Raw genomic sequence first — 27,909 nt, forward strand, 5'->3', positions numbered from 1 at the left:
CACAAGCTGTAATTGGCTTTTAATCACCGTTTTACATCATGTTTTGATATTCAAATCAGCGGTGTCAGCTCAGAGAAAAGGGCCTCTTCAGTGCCTCGCTGTCATTCGCTGTGGCTGGAGGGAAACTCCAACAAGATGTGCACAAGGCCACCTGGAAGTACACATCTAAAGACTGATTGACACTTGAGAGAGAAACATTTGGGCTGTCAGTGGCTGTTTGTGACTGCCGCCAGTTATGAGATGTTTACACCCTTTGCTCAAGGTGAATCGAGCTAAACTGCAACCACCTGGAAAAAGCCTGTATTGACCCTGTGCCCCATTTGATGCAGGTGACTTCAAATATCACACCCAATTCTGAACAGTCAAATTTGAAAACATTCTGCCAGAATCGGTGAAACGTATTCCTTCCAATGATGTTTCTCTGATGTCTGTTGAAGATAAATGTTAGATGTGTTCATAAATAAATCTTAGAAAAAAGGCTCTCATAATAACCTCAGATCTTGCCTCATAATAATTACGTTTTCATCAGTTTTTCATCAAATTTTACAACATTCTCTCACACCGGAAAGTCTTATAGACAGTTGCGTTAGATCAAAAACTCTGACAGTGAAAGAACCAAAAAATCCTGCACATTGTCAATCCCTTGTGCCTTGGAAATTGCAATAAAACATTTTTTTTTTTTTCATAAAAACTGTCCCAGCACATGAAAAGTACCACTGATATGCCAAATGACAGGCAGCCTAATTTAAACTGAAAAAAGAAACATGTTGGCCATGCCTAGCAAAGAAATATAGTGACTATGCCATACGTCTCATAGGAACATAGGAAGTGAAAACTGAGCAAGAACAGTCTCTGGTCCAAAGGATCGAGATGGTTCTGTGTTCTAATTTAGGAATGCATTGTTGTGTAATCATTGCCATTGTTCTTATAGTTTCAGTACTGGTGGAGAGAAATATGTATATAGGTTTATTAGAATCACTAGGTTCCATTTATAAACAAACTGCGTATATGTTAGGTGGTCACATCAGGCATGAAGATGTGCGTTGCGAGCGCTGGTCGATAAGTCAGGGTCAGTCTTCCACCTCCGCTCAAAGCTCTGAAAGCAGTTCCCACGCTCTTTGCTACTGGTGGAGGAAAGATGAGAGCAGGCATGGATCCTGTAGACGGCATCAGTTTGTTCCAACTGTGAACATGGCAGCAAAACCTGGGCACTGCTGTAAGATGTCCGTAAACTCGTAGACTTCAGGATGGCCTGTTATTGTTTGTGCTTTGCTCAGATAGCAAACATGTCCAATCCCTTGACGGTTCCAAGCTCTGCTGCTCAGTAGCCTTTTCTCACATTAGAGAGAGCGCCACAGGAGACAAAGATTAGCATGCATGAGTATTTTTCCACTTTCTGTCTCTCTTTCTACTTTTTACTCCCTTGTCTATTTTTTTTTGTTATCCCACCATCAACCCCCTCTCCTTCCTCCCCGTCTTTGTCACTTTCTGTCACTGTCTTTATATTTCTTTCTTTCATTTTGTCCTTTTTTCCTCTCCTTTCTCTCCTCTGTTTACTCTCTCTCCTCTCCCTGGTGGCTGAATGATCGTGAGTGACGTTTAGCAACTCTTCAGCCGCCGGGGAGGCTTTGGGAGAGAGCCCGCTCTTTTTAGAGCGTCCGTGATGCTCCCCAACAAATTGTGACACTAAGACGAAACGTAAGCTGGCAGCCAGCGTGTAAACCATTCAACTCCCTAGACCTTGGACAGGTTTTTTTTTTTTTTTTTTTTTTTTTTTTTTTTTTTTTACTGCTCCATAAGACTCATTCCCCTCTCCTTTTACTCTCCCCTGGCATCCAGCTGGAGAATAAAAGCATTTCTCTTTTACTCCTGGAAGATGGAGGAGAGGCAACCTGAAGGCTTGTGAGTTATTGCATTGACAACGCCTACTACAACTCCTCCACCTTCCTCCAGTACCTTTCTTTCTTTTAAGTAAGTCATTTAATTAAAGACTTGCACATAAACTATTTTTTTTTTCAGTCCTGGAATGAATGTGCCCCCACATAGAATATTAAAGAACCTTTACTTCTTTAGTTTTCATGTTAACTGTCATGACCAATCCCTGTTTAAAATCACACTCCTCCTCTCAGTTCTCTCTTCCTTAGCAGGAAGGATTCATTTTCCAATCCACTTGCCCTATGTGATTAATTTTGGTTGAATTGTGAGGGAGGCAATTATTATTTCAAGTAATTTTAGGTATTGCTTAATATTCAATGGTTACCCTAGGCCATTCTTTAGACACTATATTAACCATAAATCATTCAAAATAGCAGGGCTGTAACAAGCTCAGCTAGAAACCTGAGTAAGAAAAGTATTGTTCACAATGGAACTTCTTGTGATTCATGTCGTTGGTAAAACCACACACACTGTGTACAATTTCACTGTTACATTAACTCATTGGTTGAGCAACCTCTCATATTAGGCGTCAGCAGGTCTCCTGTCCAACCCTTCATTACTGATGCCCCATTATCTGAGTCTCTGCCCCTCTGTGGCTATGAAACCATGCCATTTAAAAGGCCACAGTATTCTCACTCTGTCATGTCTCATTACAAACCAACGCAAAATTTGTTTACACCCCACTCCTGGCCTCCCAGCCCTCTTATCAAGACCTGTTTCTGCAAGAGCCACAGCAGTCTAAAAAGCCTTCATCAAAGAAATGGGTCTGATCATTTCTACATTAGAGTGAAGTGCTGTTGCAGTGTATATTTTCCTTCCTTTGCTGCCCCCTCCGCAATGTTTTTAGCGAGATCAATCTTGTTTCTGCACAATTGCACAGATTGTAATCTATTCCAGCTAAAAGGAAAAAAAAGCTCAACTTGAAATAGAGCCATTCATCACAGAGTAAACAGCATAACAGAAGGGCAGAGAGGAGCAGGAGAATGTAAAGAGAAAATGCTTGGGGTAAAGAGAACAGAAAAGAAATTGCCACTGGAAAGGCAAACAAACTACAGCACCCTTTTGCCTGAAGACAGTCAACGAAACCTGTCACCGTTCCCTGCTCTCCTCACAAGGATATGACATTTAGGAAGGAGGTGTCTTGTCTTTGCAGGCCTAATTAACATTCCACAATATGCCAGCTGGAGATGGACACCCTGCCAGTGCTGTTCCCCTTTTCACCCTCAGTCGTGTTTGTCCATGAAGTTCTTTACTTCCTCTAAATGTAACTTGCTCTCAGTGACTGTTCCCTCATGCCCTGAGGTCTTTATTGTGTGACAATGCACACAGGCTCTGCCAGTGTCATCTCAAATGTTCCACTGTGGTCAGTCTATTTGCTATTGCCAGAGGTGTCAGGCAGTGGTAACCATGGTGACCGTGTTAGGCCCGAATTGTTGGAGGTGTTGGAGCCCCCGGGGCACCACAGATCTAACTACAAGAATCTGTTGTGCTCTGTGCACTTTCTTTGCCAGACCAGTTACAGTCCTTTTGACAAATGTCAAAGAAATGTGTCACGAGTCCACAACCTTCTCAGTACAGCAATGCATGCTGGGATATAATTTCCATCTATACAGTACAATTTAAAAACCTTTCTTTTATAATTTGGGTGATATCTTTCTTTTGTTGATGAAGTTTGACCACATAGATGATGTTTAGAGCTGTAAATGTAAAACCTTTCATGAACTCGCTACAGGTTGACTCACTATTGTCATATGTCAAAATACAGTAGAAGGGAATCTGGCATTTAATTTTTTGCCTGCTGCTATTTTCTACACAGCAGCCGTCACCATAAAACTAATTTGAGAACATCCTAAATGTCAAATTTCCACACAAAATACATGATCATTTTCTAAAATTTCATACAGACAAGAACTGTCATGGGTGTTTCACATTTTTATTTGGAGCCTGTTTTATTTCTGCATTGTTTGTATAAAAAATCTGAGTACCCAATAAAAAAAAATCTGTATTCACTCACTGCCCATCACTGCTGTCCACAAGCAGATGATAATTTTAGTGTCTGAGCACAAGGAGTTGTGTGACAAGCAGGACAGCGTACAACTGAAAGAAAACACATGGCAGAAAATTACAGACAACAAAGGGAACGTGGATTGTGGGTTTGTAGATGTGAAAAGGACTTAAGACCCTCCTTTTAAACCATACAAACTGATTTTATTACATAAGACTGTTACAATATTTTGCTTTGTTCAGTGCCTTTCAATGCAGATAGCACTTAGGAAAAGAGTGATACACACATCATTAGTGCCAGCAGTGATCTTTTGGCATGATATAGTGTGAAGCTGTACACCAGATGATTGATTCAGAATTCTGCAAAATAACCAAAAATATACCAAATAAATGGACCTCCTCCTGGTTTCAGTAAGTGTTTATGTGCTGTATTGTGATTTATTCATCACCTCAGTGTTTGGCTGCTTATCAGCAGTGCAGGCAAGTATTGAGCTTTTGGAGATGACAGAATTGCAGGGCTTGCTGTGCCGGGCTGAATCTCTGAGCCTGGAACAATAGACGATGAAAATGAGAGTGGCAGCACAGGGTTGGGGGGCGTTGTCACTCGTGTGAAAGATAGATGCCACACAGAGCCTGGGCTGAAAGTGGGACAGCTCTCAGAAGGACAACAGAGAGACAAGGGGCCAAGATACCAAATAGCCTCTATTTCTAGATGTCTGCAGCTTCAGAATCAGCAGTCTGGGCAGATCTTTCAAGGACTGATTCAGCAGTCTTCTCTCTTTCAGTCCTCAAGACGTGCCAGTTTGATAAATAATAAGCATGAATGGTTTGGTTTTGATGTTTGGGGCCCCTCTATTGATGTCAGTTCAAATGAAACTCCAATTTAGATTGTGTGCCTCTGTGCATTTACGCCTCTTGCTGTAGGTGTGGAGTTTTCTCCCACTGGTAGTAAATTCCAGTGACATTTCATCGTCTTTGATATCCTTGATTGTGTACTCCACCTCAACTAAAACACAGCCTCTGAGTCTGTGCAGGTCTCTGTGGACTGTCTCCACTGATCAATTCCTCAGCCCATCTGTCTGCCAGGCTTATTCACAGGGCCGCACAGTAGGCGAGACGAACCCTCGCGGCAGGAGTCTTCATTAAACCGATCCTCCTCTTCCTCCTCCTCCTCTTCTAGCTCTCTCCAGGCCTGGGCAAAGTTAATGAGAAGATTCGATCAGCTGGCACCCCCACCTTCCTCACCTCCATCCCCTTATCCCAGCCATTGTCTTCCTCCCACGTCAGCTTAGACTCATTCACATAGTTGAACGGTGGCTAGTCAATCCTGACTTCCACTCCTACTCCAAACCCCAGTCGCATTTTAATAGGGGTTAGACCAGTTAGATGATATATCAGGTCTGGTTTTGACCTGACCTTTTTAAACAAATTTGGTATTGGACAGACCTAACCGATCCACATTAAATACGGTTTCGTAGTCTGTCACTGGAAAAATTTTGTTCAAAAATCTTTTAGCTGATGATGTGATCCTGACGCATCTCGTCTTGTGATCATTTTTTCAGTTAGTAGACAATAGCCACACCTTTTTAAATATCTAGCATTTGCTATGTGAAATAGTGCCTCTGTCATTTTTCTTGAAAATGAATGTTTCATAAAAGTGGACCCATTTTTTGTTGTTAGTGGTGGTGGTTTTTGTTTCAGGCTCCGCTGTAAAACACTGTGCTGAACCTTTTATCTGGAGCTACAGCCTCATGTTACTTTACATACACAAAAAAACAAACCCCAAACACTGGTATCAGATCGATATTTATTTGGTGTTGGCGATTACCCAAGTTTATATGTCAGAATCAGTATTAGAAGATAAAAAGTAGCAATGGTTTAAGTGAATAGTGTCTTGTTTTAATGTAAATGGTGTTGCAGAGGTTTTTGACCTTGACAAAGATAAATGTTTGGAGCAAATTCTGAATGCTAAAACAATTTTCAGGATGAAGATGGTTAAATTAAAGTACCCAACAATTATCAGATATATGGGCAGCTTCTGCTCAAAAACATCTGCTTCAGTATTGGAAAAACCTGTACGGTAGAACCCCTATCTTTTGAATTTCTCCCTACCTGCTGCTGTGCTGTTCTGTGTGTGGGAGGTGGGGGGTGATAGTGTGGCTCAGTTGTTCTGCCAGAGAAATGGATTTGCAGTGATGGATGGCATCAGTGGCACTGTACAGGTCTCAGCCTGTTGCTGAATAACAGCTTTAAACTAATTTTGTGGGCACAGTGGAGCCGTTGTGCTTTGTGCCTGAGCTCGGGACCTGGCTCATCTAACCGCCCTGTCGAAGCTTGCATGCCAATTACCCCCACCAACTTGCCAAGAAGAGCAGGCAAAGCAAGAAAATAAAGAAGTATTTGCTCACTTGCTGAGGCAAACACTTTGCTTTAGTGTCCTTGTTATTAGTGTGCTACGGACAACCCCTGAGTTAATTTGATTATACTCGTCACGGACATTTTCCTTTCCTGTAAAGATTGTTAGCATACTTGTACTTCTTATAGCCGCTATTTCTGCTTGATTCACCACATGTAGGCTTCAGATCTGTCTTAAAACTCAAGTTCACTGCACAGCGTACCTTGTACGTGCTTTGCAGAGTGATGGAAAAACTAAACTGAAGAAATGTCAAAAAGTCGTTTTGAGGGGTAAAATTAAATTCACTTCTCATCATTTTCTCATCACGCATTCATTTTTAATTTTCTGTAGACTGTTGCACTTTGCACAGGTTTGGAGTTGTGATTAGACGTTTGGCATTGGGGAAATGTCCACATTGCAGCAAAGAAGAATGGTATGTTTTTTACGGCATAATATGGTGACCTTTTTAGCCCTTTCACACACTTATTACTCTACACTCATCTGTTTCCACTGTGGTTCCTCAAGACGTTGAACTCACCTCTCCCACTGCTTTTAAACTTTCATGACAGGTTTTGATGTAGACGTTAGCTAAGAAGCTAAGAAAGGATCTTAAGTTGCATCTGGATTCACGTAGTTAGTAGGCTATAATGGATAGAGCAAACGTACAGTATGTATCAAGGGAAAAATCTAATCTTAATCCTGACATTGTTAGATGTCATCACTTTGTGACGTTCGGTGCCTTAGTTTATTTAGGGTAGTAATTTACTTTCAGTCATGGTGAGGAAATATAAACAGCTTAAAGGCATGTATGTTGTGAGCTATATAGAATCATGTCTGTGCACCTGACACAAATTTCCTTGTGGTTATATTGCATCATTGTGTATTTAGATTAATATATAATAATTCCAGCCCTTTTAGCCTGGGAAGCGACAACCACAGCAACTGCCACTGATCCTGAGCAGCTCTCACCAGAGTCACACAGCAGTCTGCTCTGTATCCAGCAGCAAAAAATGGTCAAACCTTAGCAGCAGTGAAAGAAATAGGGAAAATCTGTGCTCCTTCATGGTTCTCCACCCACTGTCTGTTCTCTGCTATTTTTCCAGCGCAGTGTTTCAGACCAATGTGATGCCATGTTACTCATGCATCTGGAACATTAAAGGGTTACTCCAGGGATTTAGTATCGCACTTCGAGAGAATAATTTAAAACAAGATTTGTCAAAATCAAAGCAGTAGAGACCAAAAGGTACCCTGACTTTTTATCCCTAGTATGGGTCAAGCTTCACAAACACTAGCTCCTGCATTTCCCATAATGTAAACAAAAGCACCTTTTCATTATATCCTCCCTTTGTGGTAAATGTCTGTTCAACTCCACGCCCCCAGACTTTTAACGCAGGCTTTCTGTTATAAATTTTTTGTCTGAGCCCAGGCCGAGATAACTCTGATGACATCAGACTTGACAAAGCTTCTCCAGAGCCACAGAAGATGTTATAAAACTTTTTTTTTCACATGCTGTGTAATACTCCACATGACTAGTAAGCTGACATTTTTGTGTAAAATCAGTGGAGTTTCCCTTTAATGCTGGTACACCATCTTACAACAAAGGTGGCTCAGGAACGCAAAGTGTGCTGCCAGTAGCGGCTTGTCACAGTGTTAAAGTGTTTTTAGAGTGGATTCATCCTTTAACATTGGTAAAACATTCCAGTCTCTTAGGACAGACTGTACTGATGGCCTGTCCTGATGCCGGTTCTGTTAGTAAGGTGATACAAACATTAAATTGACAGTATTGTTCTGCTCATATCTCTCTATGCCCCCCAAAAAGTCCCCGGCGATCTCATCTCTCCTTCCCTTTATAGAATCAGACAGAGGGATTCATGGCAGCAGTGTGTGACCTCGGACCTGTTTGGGTCTGTAATGCATTAAGATGAATGCAGCCGTCCCACTGTCAGATGATGAATTGCGGGCTCCAGGGGAGGCTCTCTGCTATGTAAAAGAGGTGCTTGCAGACATGGCACTTTCATCAATCAGAAGGGGGACCGCTGTAATGCTGTTACACTGCAGAAGGAGGAGCCTCTGTTTATATGCAGCAGACACATCTGGAGACAGATCCTTTTTAAAACTGTTTGGATAATGCTTTTTCCCCTCTTTGGTATATATGAAACGTGACATGGGAGTGCATTAATGAAAGATGTAGGCAGATAAAGTCCTTCTTTTGGGCTTCATTCAGAGTTATCCCACTGTGTAATCAGCTGTCCTCACACAGGTATAACACTGCCATATCCGCCCTACAATTTCCTCGATTTGCTCAGACGGCAATATCAAGGTCTCAATTAAAGTGACACCTGGGATCTCACATTCACACTTCCTCACAAAAGCCCTGCAGAGCTCCCTGACATTGAGCCTGGCGCTGCTTAGTCAATACTTCAGAAGCACCGGAGATGACTTTGGGCATGGTGCAATGCCCCTGGTGGAACGATGGTGTGTTGCAGCAGAGTTGGTCGGCTCCTGTGAGGTTGGAACAGAGAGGTTCATGGGGCAAATACAGGTGAACGAGGCTGATGTCCTTTCCAGGTGACAGGTAGAGAAAGCACAAGAGGACTGAGAGGTTTTTCCTGCTTCCTTCTTTGCTTTTGTTCTCCTTTTTTCTTTGTTTTGTACAGATTTTTTTTTTTAAGTGTTTCCTCAATGTATCGTATTGAGATTTATTATTTCATAATTAATAATTTTTTTTAAACTCACAATATTTAGCTTTTTCAGTGTCGCCCAGTGGTAACTCCCAACTGGTTTTCAAAAGGTTTCTCAATTGAATTTCCAGAAAAGTTGTTATATCATGACTAGGGCTTGGTATTGAACCTCAGCACTTTTTGTGTATACTGAATGAAAAGTGGAAATATATAATTGAGTGTCTAGAAAGTCTAGTAAGATTCTTCTTCAGTGTCTAGAAAGTCTAGTAAGATTCTTCTTCAGTCTTGCTTATTCGTGGTTCGGACATTTCTTGACCTAAATCAGGAAGTCAAGAAAGTTTGCCAAATTTAGACAGTATTTTGTTCAGGTAAAGTTCTTGCATGTCTGCTTGTCTTTAGATGTTAAAATGCATTTTAGTTTTAGTATCAGTACAGCAACTGGTATATTTGAACCAGTATCAAAAATGATACCCAACCCTAACCTTGATAAATATCGTTGTCGTAACATAAAATGACACATACTTTGATAGGTTTTTTTCATGTAGTCCACCCCTAGCATTTCTCTACAAAGAGCACCATCTTATAGCTTACAGGATCTAATGATTCTTTTGCTTTTTTTGTGTGTGTGTGTTGCTGACCTCCTCCCATAACCTACCATATCTCTACCTTTCTGTTCTCTCGTCTCTCCCTTCCTGTTGCTACCCTCTCATTCTCTCTGCATGTGGTCGTTGAGTCATGGCAGTTCTTGCGGCGGGAGGTGTGGTGTAACCCCGGCTGCTTTGGCAGATAAGCCTTAGCCTGCCCACCTGCTTCCCTGCTGTTTGTCAGCCAAATAGGACTTGCGCTGTCGCAGGCATTCACTCGGTGGCGGAAGGTTGCCACCTAGATGGATCCACAGCAACCGCCTCACCGCTTCTAATTCTCATCCCTGGGAAGGATGGAGAGCATCCAAATCTCGTTGAAACAAACCGCAAATGTAAAAGTCTCCAAAGAACTGAACTATTTAGTGGGAAAATTGCTCCTTGTGTCAGTCTGTTTGAGATGGTGAAATGTTTAATTTATTTTCACTTAATTTTACCAGGTTAGCCTCTTGAGATCAGGATATCGCATTTTCAAGAGACATGGCCAATTTTGGTGATTGATTAATCTGTTAAGTCATTCTTCAAGCAAAAATGCCAAACATCTGATTCCAGCTCCTCAAACTTGTATTTTAGGATTTTAGACTGTTGAAGATGCCATCTTGAAATCTGGGAACTTGTGATAAACACCATCAACCCCATACAACACGTATAATTAGATAGTTTGGTCTAACCAAAAAGAGGGAACCAAGGATGAAATACAATGGCAGGTTAACAAATGATGTCAATTATTTGTTGTGACCTGGCACTGAATAAAACATTTGTGACCTGCAATTTAAAATGATCAAATGGGATAAAAACTGTAGTTTCAAAGAGAAAGAATTTCATTCCAATCTATAGGGGCAGCAAACATAAGTTTTGTTTCCAAAATCTGCATAGGTTCTGGGAATGGACACAACTAAATATCCTAGGAAAAGAGCTTGTATCTTGAATTTAATGGAAGTAAGGGGGCAACAAACCAATAATAACAAGTAATGTAATAAGTAATAACAGTAAATACAAGTGTATCAGAGAAGCAGCCTATGTTTGGTCAAGAAGGGCCAGTTTGACCTGCTTGTTATACCTTTACTTACAAGGCCCTTGCTTAAGAGCATTATCTTTAATTCAGGGAATTCAGTCAACCTGTTTTGGCTGTGAAATTGGACGACATCGGTCAGGTTCCAGTCTGAAGGAGACTGCCCATCAACTGTTAGGTTGTGTATACAGCTTGTGTAGGCATACGCCTCTCAGGCACTCGTGTGTACACAGGCCTTTTAGTGCTGTGATTCCCTTTAATTGATTTGTTACTGCACTAATGACGGTTATAACATCAAGTTGTCTTCTTTGATGATCCAATCATCGTGGCTGTCAGGGAGGCGCTCCCTCCCCCAGGCGCTCGCCGCACATCCTGATTTGGATCCTGAGCTGTGAATGTAAGAAAGCCAGCTGTATGACGGTGGATTTACAGCACCGAGCCGAGCAGCTGGAGCTATATTTCTGTGCCTCGAGCCAAAGAAGCAATTGCCTGGTGAAAAGCATCATGGTAAAGGTCAATAAACAGTGCCTCGGTTATTGTGTGGCAGATTGAAAAGGAAATTATTTTGTGGTGGAGGCAGAGAGGTGTGTGTGATGCATGTACAGTTTTTACTTGTGTGAGTGTGTGTTGAGGCGCAGCCCCGTGCCCTGTTCTTTCCGTTGAGGGTTTCTCTTGGCAGAGAGTCTTCCAGCTGACCTGTCAGTGTTAGTCAGCCTACAGGGCTGTGAAATGACCCACCACAGGGCTCACCTGGGGCCCTGCAACCTCTTTCAGCTGTTCCCTTCACACTGTTGCTCCCTAACTATGTTTTATTCTTTTTTCCATCTTTCTTTGCTTCTTTATATTCACTCAGAACACCTCATTCACTCACTCTTTTCTCTCTCATGTATACAGAATCACTTACTTTGACTTTTCTCCAGAGACTTAATGTTTTCTGTTTGGATCCTGTTTGCAAGACTTCAATAAGAATCACTTTATGTAGTGAGAGAGGAGAGTCGAACCCCTGGTTTTTCATAGACCACTGAAAATGTTCCAGGAATAGGAACAGCCTATCTCAACAGCCCGTCTTGCTTTCTGTGGTTTTTGGCTGTGTGTGATGCTCTTCTATTATGTACCAAATGAGAGTGCTAAGGTTTTCCTTAAGTCTTATTTTTCAGTCCTGCTGTAAAAGTATTCCTTTATTCTCACAATACTCAGTACACGTTCTATCCTACCTGCAAGTTTAAAGCTTAAGTGGAAGCACATTCATGCCGCTCTGGCCCAACGTACTGGAGCGCTGTACTTTTCCTCTGATGAGAAGAGATGGATGGAGATTGATCCTCATGGCGAGGACATCAGTCAAGCTGACAAATGGCAGCCCCAAACTTGGAAAGCCATTAGCAGGCCGAGGCGGGAGTGAAGCCGGGCCAAGCCCCACTGATCTCTGAGTTTCCCTTCCAAAACACAGGCCCATGCCAGGCCTCGACATGGCGGTGGGTGTCGGCACCACCTCATGTCCCTTCTAGCCTTCGCTGCCACCAGCCAGCATGTTGACATAGGGCCGAGCCCCAGTCATTAATGAACAAACCCTGCAAAGAAACATGAAGGGGTCAGGCTGTCTTTTAATTTAACTGTTATGAGTCATGCAATTGGCAAAGGGCTCTCTGGGAGTTGAAAATGAGTGCTTTGACTGGCGTTATGTATTTACCGCCCAGTGCTTACAGTTTGTCAACACTGATGTCATGATTCAGACCGGAATCTGGACAAAGTAAAGCAGAGTTTTTGGAATAACACTAACATGCAGATGTACTGAGTTAAAGCATCTGTGACACCAAAGTAGTTGCAGTCTGATATTGAACATTTTCTCCTTTGTCTTAATGCTCTCCTCTTGCTGGATACGTGCCAATTTGAAATCATTTTGATTTGTAATCTGATTTTCACTGCATGGACTAGGCAAAACAGCTTTTTTGAGCTTTTCTTACAAAACCAGGTGAGAGGTTAGCTTTTCTGCCTTTGACTGAGCTTGACAGAGAAGAAAATGTGTTTTGTAGACATGAGCAACTGCTGTGTTTTTCTTTTTGTGTCTTTGTTTTAGCAGCTGCTTTTGTAAAGGAAATATCTTTTTTGTTCAAACAGAAATAGTCAGTTGGGAGGGAGGGCAGAAGGGGAGAAAAATATTAGCTTGTCTAAACACTGTGCCAGAACTCTTCTTCTACAGTTACTGTAAAATAACACTGAATATACCAAGGGATGTTTACAGGGATGTCCTGGCAATCATGTCTGATTTTGCACCTTGTCTTTAAAAAAAACAAAACAGATACCGAAGTGTCTGATGTTTGAGTTGAAAGTAGTTGCCTCATCATTGTAGACTGTGTGTGTGTGTGTGTGTGTGTGTGTGCGCGTGTGTGTGTGTCTCTTTTTGGAATTTAACACTTGTGTTAGACACCGCATTGACACACAGGTAGGGGAGAGAATGCCACTCTACAGGAAATGCACAAGATGTACATGTAGATATAGTGTGTTGAAATGCGGCCCGACTTTAAAACCAGAAAGAAAACTGCGTTATGTGGATAAATCTTTGGAATTAAATATGCTTTTGTACTCTACCTGTGACTTGACACAAGCGTGGAATGCTGAAAGGGGGTTTGAGTAAGTCATTCTTTATCATTTCTGTCTTCTAGTCTTTTCTGTTATAGAACACTTTGTAGCTCTGTATGAGCTTATGAGCAATTTAACCTTCGACATTACCTGAAGTCGCAGGCTTTTAACTCGCATTATAGATAATTGTAAAACACCCTCGATTACAATGTGAAAACTACTATAAACACAGAGGAAAATGTGATTGTGAGATTTCTCTTGGTAATAATTTTTAAATAAGGCTCTCAAATTACAACCTTCGACTTATAGACTTTTTTTTTCTTTCCACTGTGACGATCAAGGAGGTATATGGCCATAAAAAAACAAAAGAAACAAATAAAGTAAACAAATAGTGACACTTGTTGCCCATTAAAGGCCACATACAATACAATAAAGAATAAAATGAAAAGTAAATAAACAAATACAAATGAGCAAACAAGCACACTATGGTAAATATTCAGCCGATAGACCCCAAACTCATACTGGATTAAGTTTTTTAACTTGACCAGTGTCATGTGTAATTTCCAAGTAGCTGAAGCGGCCCACCTGAAGGCTCATTTTAAGGGAGCTATGAGAATAAGCACAAACTTGAAAATATTCCTTTATAGTGAAATATCACTTTATTTGAACCTTTTCTTGCATGAAATGGCTTCAGTGAGTCAATTAGGCCAAGTGCAGGACAAGTTGATAATGATAAATAATAATAATAATAATGGGTTACATTTATATAGCACTTTATCTTGAATACTCAAAGTGCTGACTGTGAAGGGGGGAAACTCAACCACCATCAATGTTTAGCACCCACCTGGGTGATGCGCCAGAACGCTCACCACACATCAGCTTGAGGTGGAGAGGGAGGGAAACAGAACCAATTACAATGGGGAATGATTAGGTGGCCAGATGGAGAGAGCCAGGTTGGGAATTTTGTACCTGTACAAAGCACATTATCTGTCACTGCAGTTAAAACCAGCCTCTTGCATTTGGATCATATGTGAACTTCAACTTTGAAATATGTTTTGATTCTCTTTGTGTAAAAAAATTGGTGTTTTTACATAAGCAGTTAAACCACCCCACTCACCAGCAATCGGCAAAATACTTGTGGCTGGATTGTCCATCTGTGGATGCCTGTTGGAGGGATTTTAAGACGATATGAAATCTCATCTGCCACCTAGATGCCTTGTTTACTAAAGAGATCTGCACACCAGGAAACGGGCGAACGGGAGCTTAAGAGTGTGGCTGTCGAAGAAAAGGGATAGCGTTGACAAGGCAACGGGAGCTCATTATCTCGTCGTCTATGCTGGTCCACGGCGTGCCACTGATGGGTGCCAGAGGAGAGTTTAGAGCAGACAGATGGGGTTGCACCCTATGTTTCACACAAAAGACGATTGAGCGGGAATAACACGTACATGGAAATGACATGTCGGCGCTGTAATCCTGGATTACCTGTCTGCTTCGCTCTCCTTTTGCGTGCGTCTGCGTGTCACACGTTCCACATCAGACAAGATAACAAACAGTGGCTCAGCCTCAACTGCTGTGAGACTGCTGTTTGATCTGTATTTTCAAGATACAAAATGCGTGCAGCGGGAGCCCAGCTTTCTCACTCTCCATCCGCTCATCCTCTGCTGACCAGTTTTTGACAGGATGTGTGATGCGGGGACAAGTGAGACTGAGGCAGTTTCGGTAGAAGGGAAGGATGTGTTGCTCTAAGTCAGGCGGTCGGCATTGTGGCCCATACGAGACTACTGCTCAGATCTGATTTTTGTCTGGGTGAGTGATCTTATCTGCTGTACTCAACGATGCAAATTTGCTGCAGTTATCATCTTCCAGTGACGTAAAGAAGGCGTGTATATGCAGAGCCACAAACAAAAGATGCCACACCTGTTTTGTTTAAAGCACATTTTAATATTACATCATGTATCAGAAGTTGTCCTCCCGCACACCTGTATAAAAGTTTTGAGGAACACGTGCACTAGACAACTCTGAAAGCAAAGGATAAGAGAAGGTCCTGCACTGAGTAAAGCTTGCAACTACAACATTTTATTACAGAGACAATCTTGGTGCATAATGCACCGGCTATATGCTCTTTGCCAATCAAGAAACCTTCTGAATAGAGTTAAACTTTTACATTACTCTAAAATGTTATAGTTGTGAACTTGCAGGACATTTTCCTTTTTTAATATTGTTGGATTTCCTTTTGAGTTTTGACAGAATTTTGGCCTCATCCCAGCTAACGAGCTGACTATTTTGCTTTTTGTTGTTGGATCTTGTTGTCTTCCATCCCAACACAGGTTGTGCCATGCCAGCTGTCTCAGCTAATTAGCTGTAGTCAAATGTATGTCATGTGTAAGTTGTGTGCCTCAAGATCCAATTTGGTTCCATTTATTCACATGGTCCTTTTTTGAATTTAAAAATGTAATTCCATGTAGCTTTTTGCAGTTCACACTGATTAGAAAACATCAGTTTCAAGTAAGGTGTAAGGAAAAACTTCAGAATTGGACACTTTTAAGCCTCATGGCCAGAGAGATCTACATCAGCAGCACTGTGGGTGAGGACGGTCCTCAGAGATTGCCTTGGACTGCTACCACTGGTGAGATTACAGCCACAGGAGTCTGGAGAAGAAAAACCTTCAACGAACAGCCCCGACTCACGCCTTTGTTAAATCCCGATCCTCAGCGCTTTATTTCTAGAGTGTAACAACTTATTTTCTGAGAGTTTGCGAGCTGTTTACATTTCTGTCTCTCAGCAGTGAGGCTTTCTGTGCAGGATGTGTTCTGCTGCCGGTGTTTATCGAGAGGTACGTCTTTTGTTTGTAAGAACTGAGTGGGAGAAAGGGATTTAGTGTTCTTCCTGTTCATGATTTGCATGATTTTGGTTGGGAGCACCGTGGCAGCCTGCAGAATTTTTAGTCGCATTTAGTTGCCACAAATAGTCGTACAGCTCAGACAAAGGCTTGTTCTTCACTTGTGTGTATCATATGCCAATCTCAAATCTTTTGTCCAAGGGCACAAATAACCTTGATGGGCTGCGCTGAGCAATGGTACACTGGACAATAACCCTGTGATCACAGAAGCCATTAATGAAATCTAATAGGAGCAAAATATGTAAAGATTGACCTTGTAACTTCAAAGACCAATAGAGACAATATAACATGGCATCTTGATGTAGACATTTAACCTAGCAAAAATGGACCTACGTTACTTAGGCTATAGATAAACGGAACGCTTGCAGTAGCCTAATTATGTTGCTTGAGAAGGGGGGCAAATGCCAAGCTCGCTGAAAACGACAAAAGCTGAATTGAAATGACCTTGTGACAGACTTTCTTTTAGTTGTAGTGGTTGTGAAATCAATTTCTAAACGTCAAATCTGTGCCCTGTCTTTTAATTGACCAAACACACACACACAATGTTCTGTTTGTATAGCAATAGGGTGGGTTTTTCCCTATATCCTCATGCTAAAATTGACTGTAAAATCAACATTTTAAAGGAGCAGTGTGTAGATTTTTTAGCGGCATCTAGCAGTTAAAGTGCAGTTTGCAACCATTTCAGTACTGCTGGCCTCCCCTTCCAAGCATATAGGAGAAACTATGGTGGCCGCGAAACTCACGAAAAATGCGAAAGGCCCTATCTAAAGCCAATGTTTGGTTTGTCCAGACTTGGCTCCTGAAGAATCATGGCGGTGCAACATGGCAGACTCTGTGGAAGGGGACCCACTCCCTCTGTAGGTATAGGGCTTATTCTAAGGTAACGAAATATTTATTTATTTTTTCTTCCCGGGGGGCCCACTGGACCCCACTAGGAGATTTGCATCTTTGTCGCCTTTTTCACCCCTGATGACTTTGCATCCCTGGCAAACACAAGTCTTTTGCTGAGGGCAGGACAGATTCTCAAGGACTGTTTGCTTTTTTTGCAGAAAAAGCCTCTGCAATTGTTGTTGAGACACTGGAGGGAATACAACGAAGTCCCTTCTTCAGGCACTTTTATGTAGAGCATGGCAACTTCACAAGGTGTTAATTATGGCAGAGATTTTCAAGAGCACCTTAAGGTCCCAAGAATTTTACCACATGTGAGACTGATTGAGTGCTTGGCTTCTGCGCTTAGCATACAAAGAAGTCTTGATTTCAGCAAATTGACAGGCTCACTGTTTTCTCTCTGTCAACATATAGGGCCTATACTGATGCCACATCTCGCTTCATTGCTATTTCTTTGTCAACTCACATGATGTTTACTTTTGACATTTTCCAATTTAGCTGTCAAAGTTACTGGAAGGACAGAGAGAAAAAAACAAATCCAACATATCAACAAAGCAGAACACACACACAGAGAAACAACACACTCTGCTGTGTACACTATTTGGCCAATAACATCCAAGAGATTCACTAAGGCAAATCAGATATGAATAGACATTCGTACATCAAAATTGATGCGTCTCTCGCAGTAGGAGGGAGACAATTGCATTAATTGTGAAGCGGGAGGGTGACAAGATGTAAAAACAATGCCTGTCTGTCTATGTCTCTGTCTCACACACACACACACACACACACACACACACACACACACATATTCTGTATATAAAAACTCAGAGAAATGTATTTGTGCCTGCAGAGCAAAGTATTTGTATCCTTGTGTTTGCATAAATATGAGTTGAGGTGTTTATAGCAGGGTGACTGGGGTAGTATAATGTGCTCTTTAATAAAGACACAGGTTGGCAGATTGGGAGTGTCAGTGCATGTGGCATACAGCCTCTTCTGGTGATTTATGAGTGTGCTGCTAGGCTATTACATTATGGGCCCCAGTCCTATTCAGTGAGGGTGATAAGAGCAGCCCACCTCTGTTGAAACACTGCAGGTACAAGTGTTTTGTTTTAGTGGAATATCACTGCTTTTTGATAAAGGAATTAAGTATGAGGAGAATCTAATCATGTTGTCTGTGCTGCAACTGTAGCTCATCTATTAAGTTAGCGTTTGTGCTTTTGTCCTTCAGAGGTTGCAGAGCATGTTCAAGGGAAGATGGCTTGGAATTGTTTGTATCTTCATTGAATTTCAAATTGTAGACCTCTCTTCATTGTGTAAACAATATTATGCATCAGTTATACTTGCATGAAGCAACCAAACCAAAAGCAAGTTTTTTAACCTCTTGAGGACTGCTTCCATTTATTCTAGAACAATTCTCACCCGAATAATTTCTGCTACAATTAAGAACCATACCACAGAAATAAAAGGTGCAAGTCTCCAGTTTCCTCCCACTCTGTGTGGCTTTGGACCTGGCCTTGTGTTTGGAGAGAGAGAGAGAGCGAGAGGCAAGCGGCCGACACAGTGAGGCCAGAGTTCACGCCGCAGAGCGCCACAGCCGAAAGGCCAGTTGTCAACCGCCAGCGGAGGGGAAAACAACGGGGCATCTGCCAGAGCGGTTTGGAAAAAGGACGAGTCAGGGTCGCTTTCAATTAGCGCAGCATGTCGTCACTGCAGTGAGCCACATGGGCTGAGAAGAGGAGGTAGGAGGCAGCTTTGGGCTTACTGAAGGAGAAGGGGGAGCAGGTACAGACCCAGACAGACAGAAAGAACTGAAGGCAGAAAGACTAATTCAGTCAACAGTCATCAGTATAGTTTTATAGAATTGATGCGTAGCTCTTGCATTGTGTTAATTAATAATAATAATAATAATAATAACAATAAAAAAGTAACTATTATAGCACTTTATCTTGAATACTCAAAGCGCTGACAGTGAGGGGGGGGGGACCTCCACCAATCTGGTTGAGATTATGTTCCATAAATTGATGTCATCTTTATTTGTGGTTGTTGCGTGTCCCTAACCCACAGGCAAAAATTAGAGTGAGTCTAATTCAGATTATTTCGCATTACCTTCAATTGGATACAGGTATTTACATACTATATGTCAATAATGTCAGAACTCAAGAAATCAGAAATTGGGACCTGTTGCCAAATCCAAATTATTAGTCCACTGAAATCTGAGGAGGATGACATTCAAGTTGGTCAATCATACCTGCTTTCTTTCAAAAGTATCAAAAGAACTGGGTTTTGTTTGTTTTTGTTTTGAGATTTTCAGGATTTTGGCCTGATTCTCAAAGTTGAATGCTAATTTTCTTTCCTCCCAGCCTTTTTGTGTTTCTCATCACAGTTCTAAAGGCCAACGGCAACTCTTGACAGTTTCTGAATGCTGGATGAATGTGTTGCTTTATTGTCCTTTGGGATGATGTGCCAACAGATTCCAGTGCTGGCAGTCCAACAAAACCCCATCTTTAGATATTTGCTGCTACAGCAGTGGAGTCGAGCAGAGATGAACTTTGTCAGATATGAGGGACTGACTCAGAACTGCCTCCCAGCAGGATGGAAGAGCGGAATAATTAATAGGTCTAATATTTCACTTCATCCTGACAGCCCCTCAAGAACTCATTTGTGACAAGAAAGCGTGAAGACCCATCTCACTGTCAAAGATACTGATAAAGACCAGTCTCCTTATGATTCATGACATGAGATAAGAGGTCCAAGAAAGCATGCCCTATGTTGGCGAAGTGCATCATTGGTGGCCCACCTCCCATTACTGATGACATCATTATGTCAGAGTTGTGAGATGGATATTGACGACAGACTGCATTGCAGCATATTAGTCTTTCCTTGTCATTTTTGCAATTGGGCCAATTGCGTGTCTTCTTCAGGCTTCTTGGAAGTAAATTATTTGCTTCCAGAAGTCACAAATGGCACAATTTTTGTGCTAAACATATCAATGCATGCTGGGACTGTTCTCCCCCGGGGTTGGCGAGAGCCAGCAGAGCAGAATACAACTCAAATACATGGTCTGCTGGTGCAGAGACAGGCTGAGACAAATAATGCAACTCCCTATTTGGAAGGCATTATCCCTCCTGAAGTGTGAGACTATTTATGTTGAGTGTGGGTGCATGTAATGAGTGTGACCATACCAGTGTGCCAATTAGTCACGTACTCCTCTTACATGCATGCCTGCCTGCCTCACCACTTGTTGGGAATGAAGATGTGATTTTGACAGAAAAAATTGCAGCAATGATGTTAATACAGGGCTTGAATGATTTAGATTTTTAAGCCTAATGCCAGGTTTGATAAAGTACCGTAAAACTTCAGTAAATAGCCCAGGATTTTATGTGCTTCAATCACTGAACTCAATCCTGCCTATATGGGACAGGCCTTTAATTCCTTTCGCACAAAACTCTTGCTCAGCAAAGATGGGAAATACGGTAACTAATCGAGGCATGGACACATACTCAGATTTTATGTCCGCTTCTTTTTCGTCTCTCTTGTTTACCATGCTGGTAAATCTGAATGAATTATACTTTGGTGCTCATGGTTTCCGTAAAATGAACTGAACGATTGAATTGTTGTTAAAATGTATATTTGTATGCGCGATCTAAGCAGCTTAGAACTAGCTCAAGCAGGCGACCCAGTGGGCTTTAAGAGGTTTTATAGGCCACATCCAAAGAACTTCTATAAAAACCTGGCGGCTAATTGAGACCTGCGTTTATTTGCCAAAACGTGTAGCCACACCCGGTCAGTAAAAGAGACTCTGCATTTAATTGGGGCTTGGCTTTTAATTGTAGTTTACGGTATTTTGGTATATTAGTGTTTTCCACTAATTTTGAAATCAGGATGGGAAAGGTTCCAAAAAACTTTTTGACCATTAGACACATTATTAATTGAAATCAAGGATAATTGAAATTAAGTATAACAACTTCCCTCACACTGTCAGTTTAGTCCTGATCAATTCTGCAATAAATATGTCCTCAAACAAAATGCATCACATTTATCATGTTGGAGGTTATACAATGACACAAAGTGGCCAGTAATTGATTTTTAATCAAAGGCAAGTATCAGTCTGGAATATTGGCAAACTAATTTCAGTTAGAACAATAATTAGTATCTTAAACAACTTTTAAAATTGAACAGAAAACATGTTGATGAATATATTTGCAGATTCATTTAGCAGCTTTACCTTTAGAAGTTTGACCCTCAGACTCGGATGTGTATACCAAAGCTTTTATGTGTTTTATTAGTTTTATCTCCAAGGTACGCCTCTGCACCCTTTAGCAAATGGCTGTGTTCAGCAACACTGTCATTACACACATTACATGAAAACTGGAGAGTAGTGGGCCTTATCATGTCATGTTTTCCAGATAGTGATAGCTAACAAGACACAAATGTGGGAATGGGAGGGTGAAATTGTCTCAAATGAAAATGGCAAATAACACCAGTGTCTTCTTGTGTTAGCAGTGTGGTCAGTGCAGCTGAGTTGTTTTCTTTTGCCGTACACAGGTGCTTTATAGAGAGAGGCCTGCAGAGAATTGAGCAATTTATTAGACATTTTTAAACTAATAGGTAGACTGTTGGACTTTGATTGAATTCTTGTTTATTACACAGACTTGGGCTTTTCTTTGCTGAACTGTACACTCATCTCACAGGAGAAACATGCATTCCTAATCTGAAAAGTTCTTTTTTAAAACAGTCACAGTGGATATTTTTCAGATGGCCAGGCTCCTCTACCCTCGCACTTGTCAGGCCCCCAGTCTATTACATTCTCCTCCTTTTCTAAAAGACAGCAATTAATCTAATTAGTAATCAATCAGCCGTTGGGCCTCCTGCCTCCTCTGTGCTAATGGAGGATATGACAGGCCTGGACCTTGCATTATTAATACCTCCATTCCTGGAGCACAGGGCCCCCCTGACTTCTGCAGCCAGGGGCCATTGATCACTACCACAACCCAGTTAGCACTGCAAGGCCTATAGGGAAATATTCGGAGTAGTGGGAGTGGAGATGGGAATGTGGCGTGTCAGTCTGTGTGGGATGAATCTGTTTCGGGGGCTTAAGGGTAATTTTGGTTATGGAAGGATTTTGGCAAATTTGCTCAGCAGAGGTTGAATAGATGCAAAAATCCTAAAAGCGAGATGTTGGCTTGGTGGTGCATGGCATCTGCAGGGAAGCTCATGGTGCACGTTTGAAGGAGATGAGGGATTGTATGAGTGGTGTTAATAGGAATGTTGTGCACCGAAAAGCTCATTTGGTTAATGGGGCTCACCTCAGTACTATTATGGCAGGATAAGGGGGCCTCTCTGTGGGACTAGTTCTAGAAAATGAGATTAAAAATTATAGGACGCCGCTAATGCTGGGCCACAATGATCGCAGTGTGGCAATGAAACAATCCCAGCAACATTATTCTTCATCTCCCATGCGTTATATGAGCACCCAATCTAATAGCCCCAGCAGCTGAAGTTACAGAGCTTGATAACAATCCCACCAGCTGATCTCATTCACTAAAATCGATATTGGTACCTACTCTGTGCAGGCTAGGGGAAAAAAACAACTGAACAAAACCTCTTTGTTCTTGGTTAGCTTTTACCTTGCAACATCCAACAGACAAACACGGGACCCTCCTGTGTCCTCTTTAACTGAATCAGCTAACCCTAATTTAACAAACCTCTGTGCCAGCGGCTGCTAATCATGTTGATTATCCAGTCTACATGTTGATGTTGTTGAGGACATGCTGTTAAGGATAATTCAATATCAACTTTCAGAGCAATCTAATCATTATATAATCTTCAATTCATGATTTCAAGCAGATTTTGATCAAATCTGTTTTCGTTGTCTGTGTGTGACAGGTTTTGTCAGATCTTAAATTCAGTTATCTGTTTTGTATATATAGTTGAAACAATTATTTGGATTAATTGATTAGTTGATTGATAGAAAATTACAAAAAATACAAACAAATACAAACAGTTTGTGGATTAATCGAGAAAATAATGCAGAATAATCAATACTGAAAATAATCCTTAGTTGCACTCTTACATCATCATTATAGACAGGTGACAACTTAAAGGAAAAAGACATTCTTATTAATAGTGTGATATTGATTTCAACCTAATATCCCAGCACAATTGATGGTGATCATTTTTGACAAGAAAAACAGCTGTGGCCAATCCACAATGTGACCGACGTGTGGGAAGGTGGAAGTGGTCAGAGGCTGTGTGTAATAAAGTCTAGTAATCTTTAAATACAGTTTCAGAGATGACATCACTCTCTTTACTCCACCAGGCCACTTCCTATGACTAAGACCTGGTGTCATTTGGCACAGTAACCATAACCAAACCCCGTCGTTTTTACACCACACAGGTCACCATAAGCCAGTGTGCCAAGGCTGTCACATCACTCTGCTTAAGTTGCAGAAGGCTGGGGTTAAGTATTTACAGGACTTCAGTGGCTTTATGAAGCTGCGATGGGAGTCAGCAGTGGTGTTGAGCTCACAGCAGCTGCAGTCAGCTGCCTTATTCAGGAGGGATTGAGAATGCAGCTCATCTGCTGTGCTCTGTGAGTGAGCCAGTGTGCTGGACATGATTTATCCATGGCAATAGGATGTGAGGAATCACTCTGCGGTCACGACCTCCACCCCCCTCATTTGTGTGCCATGAAGGGTGTAGGTGTGTGTGTAGCTGAAAAATTCTGTGTAGGAGGTAAGCTGAAAATCAATGGACCACTTGCCATTAGTCACCACTGGTCATCAGAGATAACGTGTGTGTGTGTGTGTGTGTGTGTGTTGCTAAACTTGCAAGATTTACAGGAAGTTCATCTGTCATGAATTCTCTTCTGTGTTGATTGTTTTTTCTATGGGATGACAGTACAGTTAGTGAGGTGAGCTAACGACAGAGCGGTGCTTGTGTAAAGCCCAGCTGTGGTGCATGAACGAGTCTCTTGAGAGCAGAGGTAAGCTTCAGGCGAATGAAGAAAGTTTAGAAAAGTTGAAAAATATTTTTTGAAAAAAACAAAAGTTGCCAGCAAACATGATGAATGATAAGGGACCTGAGAAGCCTGTAAGATTCAGGTCTATTAGGTTCACCTATACACCAATACCTTTCTACCACACTAGTTTTCATGCTCTTTCTTTTTTGAGCATTGTTTTTCTTTGCAGCAGATATGCTGAGGTGCATTAGTCCTTTTACTCTACACAATATTTCCTCCATATTGTCAGTTATGAAAACAAGTTTTGGGTGAAGTGCCCATGCAATTTACCAAAAGCGTAGGCATGTTAAACCACAGTCTACAGTAAGATTGCTGAGACTTAGTATATAGACACAAAGAGTGTGGGTGAAGATTTGGACATGGAAACTGAATAATCATGAACACATGGCTTGTCTATATTTGTTGTCAGCATATAGAGTCTTGAACCCACACTTTGATATCATGTTTGTATATCTTTTAGCAAATGTACACTTAAAGTTTTTAATCATACGAAAGTCACATCAAACAAAACATGGATATATTGGCATATTAATACAAAAGTATATAGTTTTATAGTATTTCTAATAATATTAAGAAGGATAAACTCTTTCAAGCGTCTTGTAGTCTACCAGAACCATAAACCTCCTTGGCCCGTTTCCTATTGTCGCTATGTTTGGACCCGAAACCCAGCACAACCCAGCACATCTGGCTCTATTCATGGCCCCTCTGCTTGTGTTAGCTCTGATGTTATGACAGCAGAGTGACTGAGGAGATTACACTAACAGCACATAGAGCCCCTCTCCATGGAGGCTCTGTGGGTCAGTGGCCCCGTTTAAGCAAAAAGAGACAAACCCCTGAGGTTTTTTAGCGGTGTGTTTGCAGTGCAGCTGTTCCTCTTGTGTTGTTGTCCATTCTCATGTTGTTTTTCTGTTTGCTCACACAGGAAGTTTGTTGAAGACTGAACGTTCGTAGAGGGAAAACCTCAAAGGGGGTTTCAACCCCTGGCTCCTGCCTCCTAGACCCGCCCTGCTGAGGTCACTTCCTGAGAGAATTAGGAGGAGCTAAATCTGTGGATTGGTGGATCCTTAGACGAAGATAAAACCTGTCTGTAAGTTCAGTCACGATTTCTGTTTTGCTGTACACACCTTAAATGCCAGCAGTTTCAGCTCTTTTGAGCTTTTTTGTTTGTTTATTTTCTTTTTTGACCTCATTATGGTTTTGGGAAAAGCAAAAACATTAGACTTCTCAATCAGAGATCAATACAGTATCTCAAAATACTATCTATCGATGTGCTTCTGGTATTTGTGCATAACAAAGACAGTCAACTCCAGGAATGTTGCACATGATCCCTAAGAAAAAAAAAACACAATAGTGACTAGAACAACACAAGCTGTGTTTAAGCACCTGAAAACTTTTTATTTCTGCATATTTCTCTATATGTGTGGGTGTGGTTTGATTAGATTTGAGTGGCAATGGAAACATTAGCAAACAACCCAACAAATGTCAAATTCAGATTTTGCTTCCTCTGCTAGATTTAGATTCGTGCAGAGTTACATGGCATCACCTCTTTCCAAGGTTGAGTTCTACTTCAAACCAGTGAGTAGAGCTCAGACAAAAACACAAATACAGAAAACTCTTTTATAGAATAACCAAAATTGATCTAACTTAGGCAAAAACATTGTGTCAGCCCCCATCACCCATAGTAACAAGTTAATTGAGAAAATAAGGGCCTCTAAAACACAGAGTAGCATTTGATAGTATTTGATGAGCATTGGATACTTTTTACTCGCTTCTGAAAAGCCATGCTAGCTTAACTAAATTGCACAATCAAAACCTGTACAAAATGAAACCTTTTCTAAAAGCTGGCTCTTTTATACTCAGGTTTTTTTGATTTCATGTTACTATACTTAAAGCTGCAATAACTGATTTTTATTTATTTTTTGGCCACTTGGGGACAGCGGAAACAAATTTTGAACACAATACTTGTGTTCAAAATTTTAAGTTGATATGGCGAACTTGTTAGCAAAACAGTTGCTTATTTACACATCCAGCAGTTCACCTGATGAATGCCCAATATTCACTCTCTTTTAGCTCTGTTTTTGGTCCCTACCAACTAAATGCTCCACTATGTTCACCAGGTAGTCACTAACTTTGTCTGTGTGCTGTTTGGTGCTGAGTAGGTAGTGCACAGTGGGTTTTTAGAGCTTTTTCACTGAAAACAGCAACCTGCTGCAGTCGAAAACCACGCTATGAGAGTGAATGTGAAGCCACGTTATTGTGGGCTGGACAGCTAAACAATGAGCTGAAACTCGTATAAAGCTCTATAAAGCCGAAGGGAGCTTCAGGCAATAATTCTCTGTAGGTTCATTGCTTTGTCTCATTGGTTTCACATTGTCATTTTATACATCATAAAAAAAACAATTATAGCTATAAGTTACTAATGTGTGATTTTGTGCAATTTTAGTTTATCAGTGATTTTTAATGTTTTAACCAGTACATTTAGTGCTGGTGTAAAGTTCTGTCTAACATTTCTCCATGTTTTATTCACATTCACACACTAAATAGCAGAAATTCCACACAACACTGTGGGTCGTTAAGATGAATGTAGGAAATAATGACATATTTGTGTGCTATAATTTCAAGTTCACACCTTGTGAGGCTCAGATTGGCTCAGTAATGGAGAGAAAACTGTCTGCCAGTTAATGGCCTTCCCCTATTACACCCATACCTGATTGTATATGCCAGTGCAGGTCATGGTTTTGAAGTGTTTTTCCAAAGTGGCAAAAAGACTCTCGAGAGCTTTCAATCACAGCTCTGCCTCACACGCCCAGGTAGACAAATAAACAAGTAGAAATACTTTATGTAACAAAAACACATTGTTTTTCCAGGGCTAGCTGGGGCATTGTCCCCATGAGCTCTTACTTGCAGCAATCTGACAGTACGAATGCTCACGTTGGGCTATGTCTTTATTCATGACCCCTTTCAAAGCGCCACTATTGTGCTGTGATCCCTCTTTTGGCTGGCCGTGCATATGTGCAACACGGGGCCATTGTGGAGTATTGTGCGTCAGTCAAAGTGAATGGAAGCCCACCACTTTTGCACTGCTCTCTGCTGACAGCAGGGAAACAATACATGATGGTTTGGTAAGAAGGTGGAGTATACAGGAATGGGGTGTTAAACTGCATCGCTGGCATCATGGTGGCATGAGGGCCCCGATGTGGACAGCCATTTTCTGCCTGTCATTATTGATGACACAAAGACGTATCAAAGGGGGTGAAATGGGACAGAACGGCAGTCAATGCGGGTGCACAGGCGTGAAACATGATCAGACCGCTGAGTTGAATAGAGGTATTATCATGCCAAAAATGTGTGTGTGAGAGAGAGAGAGAGAGAGAGATGGAGGCAGAAAGGGACTGAGTGGCATTGCTTTCATATCTTGTCACCCACTCACTCGACAATGCTGGCACTGTGTCCTTCCCACTATAAGTGAAGCATAGTTTGATGCATATTTCTAATGTATGAACATTTGTTCATGGCCCACATGCTTTACAGGAAAAAAAAAAGATATATTTGTATACCAAATCGAAACTTCAGATATCTGGTAAACCCTGTGCTCTGTCTCAATTTGCACAACTTTACAAGCGCATGCGCTGAAATAAACTCTCAAACCTGCATGATGTGATTGATAGCCACTCACGAGTTAATATTTTGCAAATTGTATCTATTATTTTCCAGGGTTTTTTTTAATAACGCATTACCCCTGTTCTACACCCCACCGCCTCTCTGTAGGAACCTAGATTAGCACCTGTCTTTTCAACTACCAAATTAAGGAAACATTCCTCCAAATGTGTGCCACACTGAGAATGCAGCTGTC

The 27,909-nt window shown here is 41.4% G+C and overlaps 1 protein-coding gene across 6 annotated transcripts in view; it reads left to right on the top strand.

Annotated features, from left to right (window-relative positions):
• sema6e (sema domain, transmembrane domain (TM), and cytoplasmic domain, (semaphorin) 6E) overlaps positions 1-27,909 on the top strand; it is a 150,175-nt gene that overhangs the window by 37,826 nt on the left and 84,440 nt on the right. For 5 of the 6 annotated variants that reach the window (XM_044209539.1, XM_044209538.1, XM_044209542.1 and 2 more), the window contains one exon: positions 24,979-25,143. The gene's annotated coding sequence lies outside the window, so the exon portion shown is untranslated. Of the gene's footprint in view, positions 1-13,154; positions 13,297-24,978; positions 25,144-27,909 lie in introns of those variants that run through there. The other variant, XM_044209540.1, reaches the window with a different exon arrangement.

This window comes from Siniperca chuatsi, linkage group LG9 (genome assembly GCF_020085105.1).
Source record: "Siniperca chuatsi isolate FFG_IHB_CAS linkage group LG9, ASM2008510v1, whole genome shotgun sequence".
Classification (NCBI taxonomy): Eukaryota; Metazoa; Chordata; class Actinopteri; order Centrarchiformes; family Sinipercidae; genus Siniperca; species Siniperca chuatsi.